Source organism: Leucopleurus acutus (genome assembly GCF_964270905.1).
Source record: "Leucopleurus acutus genome assembly, chromosome: 5".
In the NCBI taxonomy this organism is placed as follows: domain Eukaryota; kingdom Metazoa; phylum Chordata; class Mammalia; order Artiodactyla; family Delphinidae; genus Leucopleurus; species Leucopleurus acutus.
This window is the reverse complement of record NC_139147.1, coordinates 115,174,740-115,187,249: the sequence shown is the minus strand read 5'-3', so window position 1 is coordinate 115,187,249 and position 12,510 is coordinate 115,174,740. Positions and strand designations below refer to the sequence as shown.

Below are 12,510 nucleotides of genomic sequence, written 5' to 3'. Positions count from 1 at the left end.
ACCGGGGACCACAGCACCTTATCAAAAAGAGATCATCAGACTGCTTTGCGCTTTACACTATAGATTCCTGAGATTCCTTCCAAAGCACTTTCCTATTAATCATTACTGTTGAAGTAATTATTACCTTAATTCAATGCATGGAGGCTCAGATACTGGCCCTTCTCCTGGCTCACCTAGTCGTGGCTTTTGTGCCCTGTGAAAAACCTGATTTCACACCTTGCCTGTGTTCTAGAATACATTTTAAACCTTTCAGGGAACAGAGTGGTCGTAAGTAAATTCCACACAAGTTGACACAGCATAAAAGCTAATTTCACCAGGACATCTGGGGGTGTGTATGCACGGTCTCAGATAAACTGCATGCTTATGGCAGGGCTAAGGAGGGCATGTGATCATTGATAGGTGGTGGGTAGAAAATAATACTTAGGATGGATGAGTGAATTGACGAGTGACGTGTAAAACATAGTACCTAGATCAGGGACCTACACAAAAGCAGGACACCATTCACACTTTGTTAAAAGAGGGTGCCCCAAACAAATTATTTAGTGAGAAATTATTAGTGAATAATTAGAGAATCATTTAGTGAGAATTATTGTGAGAAAGAAATGATATAAAAATGCTAACAGCGTTTGTGATTGGATAAAGCCACAAGAATTTACGGATTTTCTATTTGTCTGCATTTACCGACATTTAAAATTTTGGCACGCAGTACTTCACTTTAGAAAAAAAAAATTTGTAATCCTTTAATAAATTCTATAATTGGTGTCTCCCCACACCCCCCCCCCCCCCCGCCAAAAAATGCATCTTAAACAGTGCTAGCTTTCCTCCAAACAGTTTACCAGTCAAATCTGCTTAACTTCTGCCTGGGTAATATCCTACAATAAAGAAAACCATGCTTTTCAGTCTATTTGCTCCTAGGTCAGGGCCAAAGGCAACAATGTGTAATTTTATATACTTACTTCATTTCTGAGGGAAAAAAACACTCAATTTTTGCTATATTTGGTATCATTACCTTTAAAAGATAAAATTATTGGCATACTTTACTTAAAGTTCAAAGTAAAATATTTCAGATCATCAGTTTGTTATGGATATTACAAGGGAACATATTTTATAACTAAACTTTCTTAGATGAATTTTAAATTAGCCTAATCAACTATGTATTAAGTGAATGTGTAGAAAACACACACACACACACACACACACACACACACACACACACATTGAAAAGAAAGTACCAGGAAACCCTCCTACACTGTTTGTAGGAATGTAAATTGGTATAACCACTATGCAGAACAGTACGGAGGTTCCTTAAAAAACTAAAAATAGAACTACCATATCAGCCAGCAATCCCACTCCTGGCCATATATCTGGACAAAACCATAACTTGAAAAGATACGTGCACACCAATGTTCACTGCAGCACTATTTACAATAGCCAAGACAGGGAAGCAACCTAAATGTCCGTGGACAGAGGAACAGGTAAAGAAGATGTGGTACATATATACAATGGACTATTACTCAGCCATAAAAAAGAATGAAATAATGCCATTTGCAGCAAAATGGATGGACCTAGAGATTATCATACTAAGTGAAGTAAGTCAGACAGAGACAAATATCATATAATATCACTCATGTGGAATCTAATTTTAAAAAATGATATAAATGAACTTAGTTACAAAACAGCAACAGACTCACAGACTTAGAAAACAAACTTATGGTTACGAAAGGGGAAACGTAGCGGGGAGGCATAAATTAGGAGTTTGGGATTAACATACACACACTATTATATATAAAATAGAGAATCAACAAGGACCTACTGCGTAACACAGGGAACTCTACTCAATATTCCGTAATAACCTATATGGGAAAAGAATCTGAAAAAGAATGAATATATGTATATGTATAACTGAATCACTATGCTGTACACCTGAAACCAACACAACATTGTAAATCAACTCTACGCCAGTAAAATTTTAAAAAAGAAAAGAAAATACCAACACTGAAGATTTTCTGTAGAAGAACTGGTTTCCTTAAGGAAGAATTAATTCCATGACAGGAACTTCCTCTGGATGGGAGTAGAGGTGGGGTAAAAATACTTCTTTTTTTTGAAATTTACTTATAACTCACTCAAGTCTTTATCCCATTCCCACTGTGTACTGGGCACTGGGTTTGTAGTTGAATAAACAGCTCCTGCCTTCACAGGAGCTCACAAGGAACGTGTGAAGAAATGAGGTGGGTTTGTATGCTTGGCTGTGGAGCGCTAGAATGTTAGGCTTTGTAAGGACTCCTGGAAAGCATCTAGTCCAGCTTTTTATTTTGTGAAACCCAGGGAGGTGAGGGGCATGCTCTGCTTAGAAACAGGCGGAACCAGGGCCACAGTTGAACCCCCAACACTCCGTCCACCTGCCCTTTCAACTGTCCTTGGCCGCCCTCTGCCACACATGAAACCGAAGACCAGGAACGATCACTGAAACTCAGGCAACCCCTCTACACACGGTTTCCCTTCAGTTGATCGCAAGGAAGCACCACTTAAACAGCAGACCCTCAAAGCACTCAAAACAGGGCCCTGGGACAAAGGTTGCTCAGGTTACAATTAGGAAGGGCTCAAGGAAGGTTTGGACAGATGTACAACTCTGCTCAATCCCAGGGAAGTCACTCGAGGCAAGGTAAGATACTGGAGTATTCTGCCCAAACAGTTTGGGCTTCACTTCCCGAATCAAGCCCACCACCAAGAACTCTCATTTCTTGGCACCGTCCCTGGCACACAGGGAAACTCAGTAAACGATGGGATGAATGACTGAAACCAGCTGGGCATTCCTTATGTTCTCAGTTTGAGAACAGAAAAAAAGCACAGCTGTGATCAATGCCAAAATAACTGGAATAAGTACGCCATTTCTACAGCTTGTTGGAGCATAATCACAATCTCTATTTGAAGGCCTGGGTGGGAGGGTCAGGGACGGGGCACACACTTTGTCATCGGGGAAAAGTTCTCTTAAATACCAATTCAAGTAAGACAAAGTCCAGATATCCAGAAGGGTTTAATTCATAAGACCTCCTTCAGGACAGGAGAAGGACGCTTAGATGGAAGAATAGTGATTATCTCCAGGCACAGTCGTTTCTGAACCTTCTGAAAAAGTATGCTCCTATTTTTCTGATGTAACTACTATAGACAAAAAAAAAAAAAAAAACCGAATTGTGTCTATAAGAGAAATGTGTAAATTGACTATTTCCAATATCAGAAATCCCCAGGTTAGGAAAAAAGCTTAAAAATGTTAAATGTTTTTGTTAGCCGTTCAGAGGTTATGTTAATTTTTACAACTCAGGTTCTTTGAAAACTATTAAAACTGGCTCAAGTCTGGTACTTACTGACATGACAAATCAGACCCCTCTGCCGTAACTTGGGAAGACAGCATTGTCAGTCTACTCACACAGGATTCTGTTACTCCACTCCACACACTGTCCAGATACTGCTTGGCAGATTTTATTGATGTCTGCATCCTTATCTGGGGGAGTCTAAGACTTGGAGAAGATCTCTTCCAAAACCACACCCTTGCGAGCCTTTGAAGCACCAGCCCTTACGGCGACCATCCATTGGGAAGGCATGGTGGACATGCTGCTTTCCTCCAGTTAATTTAGATTTGATCCTTCAGACTACACTCAGACTAAACATCTCCAGCTATTAACTGTAGTGACTGGAAAAGAGTAGAACTTAGCCAGTGGCTTTGTTTTCAAAATAAAGCACACCCACCAACGGGGAAGTCTATATGAGAATATTCACCATAGTGTTGTCCATAACAGCAAAAGACCAAAAACAGTGTCCACCAATAAGAGATCATGATGCATTCATTCAGAGGAATTCTATGTGGCTATTCTGAAGAATAAAGAAGCTCTGTAGGTCCTTCTATGGAACACTCTCTAAGGAACAATGTTTAGAAGAGGGAAGAAAAAAAAAATCCAAGGAAAAGAAATGCATGTAAGAGCATGCCACTATTTGTAACTAGAAAAATGGAGGCAGTGGGCATTCATATCATATCAATACATATACAGCAAATCTCTCTAGGAAAATACACAACAGTGGGTGCCTCTGGAGAGGAAACGGGGTGTCAAGGATGGGAGGAGATCTTCCTTTTCCTCTTCTGCACTGTTTGAAATTTTTCTGTGTGCATTTATTACTTATGTAAAACATAAAAATGTGAAAGTAAAAAACAGAAAACAAAAGCACGGTCATGGCTCCCCTGGTGGCGCAGTGGTTGAGAGTCCGCCTGCCGATGCAGGGGACACGGGTTCGTGCCCCGGTCCGGGAAGATCCCACATGCCGCGGAGCGGCTGGGCCCGTGAGCCATGGCCGCTGAGCCTGCGCGTCCGGAGCCTGTGCTCCGCAACGGGAGAGGCCACGACAGTGAGAGGCCCACGTACCGCAAAAAATAAATAAATAAATAAAAAAGCACGGTCATGTATGCATCAAATATGCAAAATATTTTCTTGGTGGACTGAAAGGAGGTAACCCCCAAATTATTTGAAAAAAAACGAATAAGGCTTAAAATATAGTCAAGATCTTCAAAACTAAGAGCCTGCCTGGTGCAACTTCTTGTGAAGGTGAGGAAACAATACCCAGAGAAACAGTGAATTTGGTCAAAATCATAAAATGGTCCAGGGCCTAGAAGCCAGATGTCCTGCCTGACTCAACCCAGGTGCCCATGATTCCACCTGTCACTCTGTTCCCTCTAGTCATTTCATTTCAGACTGTTTTCGAATCTTTTATTAGGTTGAATCTCATGAACTTCACCCATGGTTGAGGTTCTAGCTACTCAAAGACAAAGAGGTAACAGAGGCCCAAGACAGAGACAAACAGAGAGGAGGTCCTCAGGAGAGCCCAGGAAGGAAAACATCTAGACTTGCAATGAACAAAATACTCCTTGGGATAATATTCCATAACATTTTAGGGAGAGAATAGTTCAATTTAAAAAAAAAAAAGAAAGAAAGAAAAGCAGCAGAGTATCTCAAATGCAGTATCTGAGGCCAAACCAGTTAAGGGCAGACTGCCACTAAATGCCTCAAAAAGGCTAAAGACCTAGTCAAGTTCTAGACTTTTGCCAGTCTCCACAGAAAGGAATCACCCAAACAGAAGATTTCTCCATTGAAGCAGGAATGTATCAAAACTAAAGCAGAAAGAAAAAAAAAAACTAAAGCAGAGACTTCTTTTTTTTTTCCTTCCGAGAGTCAGAATTTAAATTGAAACCCACATGTATCTTTTTCATTCTTTTCATCTCCTTTTCCTTTCTCTCTTTTTTTTCTTTCTTCTTTGATAATTGGCTTTCTCTTCTGTGTTTGGCAATCAAACATAACCAAGCTCTACAGATATGTAACCAGAAACATTTCACTGCTATTATTCCATATAAAAGAAAACACCAAGAAAAACAAAACTCCACAGCATCTGAGATATGAACACTCTTTCGATTTAATGATTGTATCCTTGGTGAAGTAAACGGTCAACATGGGAATGGGGTGTGCAGAGGGGGTGACTACCCAGACTCTCTGTTTAATGCTGCCCAGGACGCTGATGCACCCTCTGACCTGCTCCAGCAAACACACTTGGTCACGTCTACAAAGCCCCACAAGTAGGCTTGAGGCCAGGAAGGTCCCTGGACTCAGTTCTAAGCCTACACATCATTTGTTGTATAAGAAGCAGACGTGGAAAAGGTGAAGGCTTCGCTCCTGAACTTTTGCCTTTTGCAGCAGCAGGGACAGAGAGCGACAGCTCACAGACAAAGTGTTTGGGCAGCTTCCCCAAGCCAGGAGCTGCAGACGAGGAGGGAGGCCAGGGAATCAGGTTGTCCAGCGGGCCTCCTGGAATGTTTGACAAATGTCTTTCTGGCCTCGGAGAGGTTCAGTGGCTTGCTTTTCTGTGTCCTGGGCTTGCTTCCCTTGTTTTTAAAATAGGCTATGGTTACACACACACACACACACACACACACATACACACAAAATGCCAAATGAAGAAAACAAAACCACAAGATTAGGCTCAACTACAAAACCTGTCACGGGCCTGCATGGGGCTGGCTCTGAGCAGATTATGGAAAGGACAACCAGCTTGCCAATGGCTAGAAGCCACACCTAAGCCCTAGAAAGACACAGAAATTACTTTATTCCCTTCAAATCCTTCTCCCTGATGCACATGTGAATCTGGGGAGGGCAGAGAGGAATACCTTTTGCTAGTTATCCACTGTTGTTCAAGATACAAAGTAACAGAAAAACAAAACGAAACAAAATGCAGGGAAAGCGGGGGTTATAAGAGACTGCCAGAGTATCTGCTGAAACTCTCCATCAGCAAATGTTGATTTAACAGGAAAATCTCAAAGATGGTTTAATTTGTACTCCAGTTTTCGCGGGTGGTAAACAGAATCTTGCTAAATGAACTTCAGTTCCACATATTCAAAGTAACCTTTTAGTTTAGTTTTGGGGTTTCTTTCTTTCTTTCTTTCTTTCTTTTTTTACAAGCTTCTATGATAAATCATCAAGCATTCCAAAGAACCCTTCTAACATCATCCCTTGAGCGTGAGAAGAGCTTTGAAGAGGCTGACTTTTTGTGAAAACCTGGTTGCAGTTTCCTCAGAGTAGATGAATATGCAACATTCGAATACTGTACGCACCTTGGGTAATACACTTGATTTGGGATGTGGGAAACTTCCTCCTCCCATTTGGAACAGGTGTTTAATTCAGTTTGACGTTTGGGCTAATACGTTTATATAAATTGCATCAGAAACACATTCCAGAAACCTAAACACCCATGAGAGGGCAACACAAGCTCTCCTGCATCATGGACTGTTAACAACGGGAAGCTTGACGATCACTCCATTCTCTGTCCCTGCTCTACAAATGCTGAAACGGGTCTGTCACAGTGAGTGACCAGTTGTCCTAAGTTTGACTAACGGGTTTCCTGGGACACGGGACTTTCAGGGCTAAATCCAGGAGAGTCCCAGGCAAATGGGATTGGTCGGTCACCCTAAGCCTGTGAATGTCCGTGTCCCCAGAGCTAACTCATGGCAGTAGAACCCAAGTTTCCTATTTCCACGCTAATGTGTTTCCTGACAAAGAGAACCAGCGCCCGTATGAAATAACCGTCTGATATTTAGAATGACAGTCAGGCTGCCCAGATTAGCTCTCAGTGTGTCCTCCATGGGTTACAACTAGCTGCCTGTCCTTTTGTACCCATACAACTCGGTAATTGGAGAGGGAATATGACTCCTGTACTTACTCTGTAACTTTTTAAGGAAATCAAGCACTATTTATGACATTGCATTGCACCACTTGTAAACATGTACTCGGTTAAGGCTGAAAGTCAGGAAATCTTTCCTGTTGGATTCTGGGTTGGGCTATACACTCAGAACAGAAACTCTTTTAAGAAACACTGAAGCGTTTTCTTCCTGTGATTTGAACTCTCACTTTCCTGGGGGCTGGATTTGTGCTCTTTATAAATAAGACCTAGGAAGGAGCCAAGTCTCCCCCTGCCCCTTGGAACCAACCCCAATGATACGGATGTTCCTTATAAACATAGAACACAGATAATTTAGTGCATTTCAAACCTGACTTGCTGATGCATACAGCAGGCACTAAATACATTCTCCCTGAACTAAACTTCAGGGTTTATGGGTCAGAAATTGGTGTATGATATCAGTTCATTTGTAAGAAGATGATCAGCATAGACTTTTCTAATTTAAAAGAAACATAGTATGAAGAAAACTCAGAATAAACTGGAAATCCCTCCCCACCACACACACAGACACAACTCTTTCTCTTGAGGATGCGTTTTAATCACTACTCCCCTAATCTTACGAGTGAATATTTAATGAATACTAGACTTTTGTGGCTGCTTTCCCTTTACTTCCAGAACATAGTTCCCTGTTCAGGACCCATTGCATTTTGCTCTGTTTTATCATTAGTGGTTTACAAACCCCACCACACTCATCACAGCTGGGGCCATGTATTTACACTACTTTGAATCGTCACCATAGATGTTCAGGCTGGAAGGGGCTCAGTCCATTTCGACCAGGGTTCTCAAGTCTTCTTTTTAGCAGCAGGATCTTTCTCCAGAGCCTGATATATGGCCTGAGGCAGAGACACCCCACATGGGCAGGGGCTCATTCACAACACGCCTGGGGCCTGTGCTGGTGCCAGTGAGCGCTTAAATGGCAGCCCTTTTGACTCTCTTCTCTAAATTTTCTTGGTCTGGCTTTCACTGTGCTTTCCCTACAGGCGTTTCCCAACTCTTGTGTCAAAATATTAAACAAAGTTTTAAAATATGTTGAACAGACACAGCTCTTGGAGACTGAATACTAACTAAGCTTAGCTTCTGCTCACATGCCCCTGAAACCCTGGCATGGGGCCTTGGGACACAATTTAAAACCACTGACTTAAGCCAATTCACTCATTTTTGAAATGAAGAAACTTGGAAGGTTAAGTGACTCAGCACAAATCACAGGCATAGACTGTGACAAACCTAGGAAGCCCAGGGAATGTGCTGGCATGCACGGCTGGCATCGGCTGCATTGACCACCAATCACCGCCCTGTCCTGCGATCCAAAAATATTTACTGAGTGAAATTTGGTGACAAGGATTGAGGAGTTTCCTTTTCCCTATTTCATGAAAAGGTCTAACGCAGGCTAATTTAATTAACTTATTTACTTATAAAATGATGAAATCAACACGGATCACATGTTACAATGACACCCTGCGCGATCTGGTTTTACAGAGAATGGTATAGGGCTTTCTTCTTCAGTCCTTAGAAAAAAAAAAAAAGACAAAATCAGACAACTTTGAAGAGTTACATTTCATAATTCAGGAAGGTTTCAAGGAGAAGAGGTGCTGCCATCAGGCAGTACTAGCCCTTCTGGCCACAGCGGCTTTGGGGAAGTAATGATATGCAACAGACAGAAGCCAAAACAGGTGTAAATCATATCTGACATATATGCAGACCCAGCCACACCAAGCTTCAAAAATATTTCAGCAGCAAGAGTGTCTGGGTGCAGCTGCGGGTCTTTTCCTCTCTGTTTATGGGCCGTACATGGCTTAACTCATGTGAACTGGCCAATGTCAGGTGTCACGCAGCCCTGTCTGATGGAAAACACATGTCTACGGAGGTCGAAAAGAAAAACCCAGCCTCAGTCCAGCCTGGACTCAGTCACGATACGATGAAGGGGGGAAAAGGGCTGCAGACACGTCTCTCGCCCTTCTTGCGCCTCTCTCAGCTCCTGCTAACAATGAGTCGCTTGTTTCTCTTATTTCCCAGAAACAGTATTAGCTGTCCAACAAGGTCAGCAAAAAAAAAAAAAAAAAAAGGCAGCCTTTCACTTCAGGGTGCATTCGGTTCCAAAAATCTGTAAAGTATTAAACCAAGAAGCTGCACCATCCCAACTTCACACTGAGCCCTTTATTCCAATTCTGGGTGAGAATAGCTATAAGGAAATTTCTCAGCTGGCTCCGTTGATAAGGCATAGAGTTCTGGGATCCCTGTGCATTCAGCCACACTTTCTCGGCTTCAAACCTTAAAATCGCTTCCAGTGCCCCCAAAACTGAACAGGTGAACCTTAGGTTTTCCAGATGCCCCCAGCTGGTCTGGTTTTAGACTTGTAACCCAAGCTGCATTTACTTCACAAGAAACCCTGAATTGTTAGCACCAGCACACGATTTTCCTACTTGCTATCCTGTCTGCCCATCCAAACAGTAATCTAGTCAACAAACCAGGGTGCAAGTATTCAGGCAACTCTGCTCTCTTAGGTATAAAGACAGAAATGCCTGTGACCTAGGTTTTTATGTTTTCCTAGCAAATGCATCATCTACAATGTATATTTTATTGGCATTTAAAGGATTACAACATCGGTTTTCATGGTTTTGACAGATCCAGGACAAGCTAGAAATAAAAAGCAATCACATCTTTCTGGCATGTTCATTTATCTGGGTCCTTCTGCTGTAAAGAAACCATATTTCTTCTACCTAAAGCAGCACCAGAATGTGCTACTCAGATTCCATGTGATTTCTGGATATCTCAAGATTTATCAGAAGTGGCCAGGAAGGAAGCACATCTATGAAGGCAGTGAATTTAGGCAAATAAGGACCTAACTCGGAAAAAAGGAAATTGGGTGTTTCACTGTGCTGCTTCACACGGTTATCTTTGTGTCTTTGAATTTAATTCCATGGCCTGGCAACAGCAGCAAAACCAAAACTTCTCTTGTTTTATTATCTTCAGACAATAGGTATACTTTTATCCCAGCAGGAAATGGAAACTCTGATTCATGCATTTATTTTCATTAGTCAGGAGAGAGTTTATCGTAGCTTTTTATTGGTTAGCTTTCCTGAATGATTTTAAAACTACTCCAGGTGCAAAGTGTGGCAACCCAGGCTTAATAACAGAAAATGAATCCGCAGCTGCGTTCCACAAGAAGCGAGGAGAAGTTGCCAGTGTGGGCTGCTGGTTCTTAATCTGTTTTCTTTTTATTACGTGCCATTTTAGTAAACATCTTTATTATTAAAAGAGCTCATACAACAGACGCTCCAAGAGGTAAGTCAAAGGATTTGAACGATTTATGAAAGAGAACATGTATTTACTAATCAAACATGGAAAAATTATCAGCTTCACAAGGAATCATAGAAATGCAAATTAAGGAGCCATTCTTCAGCAATCAAATTAGCAAAAATAATACAGTAAGGTGATGTGGGTGTTTTGCATCCAGCCATGAGTACTCAGGAAAAAAAACCAAAACAAAACAAGAATTTAACCAGGGGTAGCAGGATTAAGAAATCGCTAAAATTATTTGTCAAGTTTTGGGACTTTGTGCTTATATGCATGTACCCCTAGATCTTATAGGATTTCTAGTGACCCCAAAAGGCTAATTACCTTTGAAATGAAAATGTATCAAAATACTAATAGTGGTGGTGCTCGGATGGTAAGCCAATGAATGATTTTTTTCTTTCCGGTGTTCCAAGTTTCATTTAAATATTCACTCACCAAATATCTGCTGAGCCCCGTGCAGGTGCAAGGCCCTGTTTCTAGGTGCTAGAGATACTGATGAACAAGACAGAAAGGCCCTGGCCCTTCAGGAGATTATAGTCTAGTGGAGAGACACAATAGCAAATATATGGTATAATTCTAACGATAAGGGCTTTGAACAAACAAATGCAGAACTATTTGAAACAGGCATTCCTTCTGTGCCTGAGGAGGTAATGTGTGATCTAAAAACATCTGGATGAAGTGCAGAAATCAGGGGGGCATACTAGGCTGAAGTGCAGAAATCAGTGGGGGGCATACTAGGCTGAGGGAGAACAAGTGCAAAGGTCCTGAGGTGGGAAGGGGCCTGACCTGTAGGCTTGGAGTACTTGAGCAAAACAGGGTGGCCCATGTGGCTGAGGGGCACAGGGGGAGAGGCAGGGGCCAGGGCCTATGGGGCATCATGGCTGTGGTGAGCACTACAGTTAGCCTCTGTTCCAAAGTGATAGACATCTCCTTCGGGCTACGACATGAGAAACTGTCAGAGTATTTCATACACTATGGTGAAATAAAAAATTCCGAAGAAATCAACAGATGGAGAAGTTAGGGATCTGTGTCTCTGAGCTGTTGTCTCTCAGCCCTGTGAGGTCGTTCAGAGTCATCTTTGGGCAAGAAAAGAATAAGTTCTGCGGTGGAGGTAAGGAGAGGTAGAAACCAAAACAGCTCTGCTCTTTAAACACTTTCAAAAGGCGATTCTGGTCCCAAGCCAAACAAAAACAAAAACCGACGCCTCTAAATTTCATTTGTCAGGATGTGCCAAGGGGGCCCTGCTCTTAAAAACGGAAACAAAACGAAACACGCACCAACAACAAAAAGCTACAACTCTGGATTTTCTGAATTGTATGCCTGAGTCCAGCTGGTACGCGGGGTAGCCTTGTGGTCTGCAGCCGTTCCTGGCTGGTTCTCTGAGATGATGCCACAACCTAGGGTCAAGGAAGGGTAGAGAAAACCTCTCTCTAGAACTCCGGGTATTCACAGTTGGGAGACTTTTTGAGGACTGCTAGATCGCAGTGTCTAGATCATGTATGGGGAATTAGCAGGAGAACTCCCCCCTCGGCCTCTACACCTGGAAAAGCTTTGCTTCTCCTCCACACCAGGCAAGCCTTTCCCTGACGGATGCTTTGACTCCTGTAACTAAACATATCTCGTCCTCCGAGCACGAGCCCCCCCAAGTCTCAGAATCAAACCTGCAGGCACCTCTAGCAACCACACGAGGCCTGCAGTATGCGTTTTTCTCCCTGGCTTTATTATTTTCTCAGCCACAGTCTTCTACCCCAACTTAAGTCAATTATTTATATGTATCCTTTTTTTTTTTTTTTTTTTTTGCCACACCACGCGGTATGGGGGATCTTAGTTCCCCAACCAGGGATCAAACCCACGCCCCCTGCATTGGAAGTGCAGAGTCTTAACCGCTGGTCCGCCAGGGAAGTCCCTATATGTAGACTTCTGAATTAAGTGTGTGGGAAGAGGCAA

General features: G+C 42.3%; 1 protein-coding gene across 1 annotated transcript in view; it reads right to left on the bottom strand.

Annotated features, from left to right (window-relative positions):
- Positions 1 to 12,510, bottom strand: part of WWTR1 (WW domain containing transcription regulator 1) — a 132,285-nt gene that overhangs the window by 25,016 nt on the left and 94,759 nt on the right. The gene's annotated exons all lie outside the window — the stretch shown is intronic.